The sequence below is a fragment of the Eptatretus burgeri genome, chromosome 11, assembly GCF_056783735.1.
Source record: "Eptatretus burgeri isolate ZD-2024b chromosome 11, Ebu_testis_v1, whole genome shotgun sequence".
In the NCBI taxonomy this organism is placed as follows: domain Eukaryota; kingdom Metazoa; phylum Chordata; class Myxini; order Myxiniformes; family Myxinidae; genus Eptatretus; species Eptatretus burgeri.
In genome coordinates, this window is record NC_140971.1 from 68,038,820 (window position 1) to 68,041,319 (window position 2,500).

Here is a 2,500-nt window from a genome sequence, read left to right on the forward strand (position 1 = left end):
AAACAGCTCTGGAAAAAAATAAGAGACCACTCCAAAAAAAAATTAAATCAGCATCTCTACATGTATGGGCAGCCATTCCATTCCAGTGTCTGTTGAATTCCAACACAGGCACACCTCATTCTACTTAGTGAGGTACTGATTAGGTGATCACCTGAACTGAATCTTATTTGACAAAGAAAAGTATAAAAACCACTGCTGTGGTCATCACTATCCTCTTGCAATAGGACCAGCTGGATGGCAAAAACAGTGCTAGTGGTACCTCAAAAGTAATTGGAATTAAAAAAAATAACTATTGACCATGCCAAAAGAGTTGAAAAGAAAAGTTTTGAGTGAGGAAAAGAAGGGTTCAATTCTGGCTTTACTGGCAGAGGGATACAGTGAGCGTCACGTCGCTTCCATCCTTAAAATTTAAAAGATGGCGGTTCATAAGAACAAGATCAAGCAGCAGACATTGGGGACAACAAAGCTACAGACTGGCAGAGGGCGAAAACGACTTTACACTGACCAGGATGACCGCCAACTCATTCGAATGTCACTCAACAACAGTAGGATGACATCAAGTGACCTACAAAAAGAATGGTAAACGGCAGCTGGGGTGAAGTGCACGGCGAGGACGGTTCGAAACAGGCTCCGAGGGGCAGGGCTGAAGTCGTGCAAAGCTAGAAAAAAGCCCTTCATCAATGAGAAGCAAAGAAGAGCCAGGCTGAGGTTTGCAAAAGACCATCAGGATTGGACTGTAGAGGACTGGAGTAAGGTCATCTTCTCTGATGAGTCCAATTTTCAACTTTGCCAAACACCTGGTCGTCTAATGGTTAGACATAGACCTGGAGAGGCCTACAAGCCACAGTGTCTCGCACCCACTGTGAAATTTGGTGGAGGATCGGTGATGATCTGGGGGTGCTTCAGCAAGGCTGGAATCGGGCAGATTTGTCTTTGTGAAGACTTATGAATCAAGCCACATACAAGGTTGTCCTGGAAGAACACTTGCTTGCTTCCTTTTGCTCTGACAATGTTCCCCAACTCTGAGGATTGGTTTTTCTCGCAGGACAATGCTCCATGCTACACAGCCAGGTCAATCAAGGTATGGATGAAGGACCATCAGATCAAGACCCTGTCATGGCCAGCCCAATCTCCAGACCTGAACCCTATTGAAAACCTCTGGAATGTGATCAAGAGGAAGATGATGGTCACAAGCCATCAAACAAAGCCAAGCTGGTTGGATTTTTGCGCCAGAAGTGGCATAAAGTCACCCAACAGCAATGTGAAAGACTGGTGGAGAGCACACCAAGACGCATGAAAGCTGTGATTGAAAATCAGGATTATTCCACAAAATATTGATTTCTGAACTCTTCCTAAGTTAAAACATTATTATTGTGTTGCTTAAAAATGAATATGAACTTGTTTTGTTTGTATTATTTGAGGTCTGAAAACACTGAATCTTTGTTGTTATTTTGACCAGTTGTCATTTTCTGCAAATAAATGCTCTAAATGACAATATTTTTATTCGGAATTTGGGAGAAATGTTGTCAGTAGTTTATAGAATTAAAAAAAAAATGTTCATTTTACTCAAACACATACCTCCAAGCCGGTAGGCGACATGGCTGCTCGCTCTAGATGGAAAGCTGGCCGACGCGACTAGCCGATATTCATGTACATGCTATCAATCAATTTAGCACAATAAATATGATTATCACAGCCCTCTTAGTTTGCACCCAGAAACCCGCCTTGTGAAATTTCAGGCATGTTTCCAAAGAGACTCGAACAAATGGCAGCCCTGGTAATTCCATTTATCTATTCGCTAAAGATTTTATTTTTTTATATGATGTTGTAAGACATTCAACTTGGGCACAAAAAAAACAGGTCCCTCGGAGGTCCAGTTTCGGAGGTATTAGATTTTTTTGTACAGTCCACAATAGGTGTAGGATGTTCGATAAAGTATTTTATCTGTTGCTAAGCAACGGAGGTGTGCATAGCAACCATTCATTTTTGTGAACATGCCAGCCACATTATACACATTTCACCCAAGTTTCATCAAAATCAGACTCTTTCTCTTAGAGATATTCGCAATTAACCGTTTCTGAAATGTTCGACATGTACTCGCCCAAAACCTATCTCCTCCTACAAATATTTTTTGTTAGGGCTGAAAATTGGCATGAAGGGAGCTAGATATATTGCGCACAAAACTCTAAGCTTCGATTTTTTGACCACTTTAAAGGGCTGTTGCTAGGGCCCGGGGTTCCATATTCGAAAGCACACGATTCCCAGAAATATTGGTCCTACCTACCAAATTTCATTGGAATCAGTTGAGTGGTTTAGCCCCGAGGCATGACCAAAGTTTCACGGACAGACAGACAGATGGAAATGTCCAGAACAAGGGTACTCTAAGAGCAGCCAATAAATAGTAAAACCAGAAAAACTGATCATTTTGCAGTGGTCTCTTAATTTTTTCCAGAGCTGTGTATATATGTATGTATATATATATATATTGTTGCGGATTTCG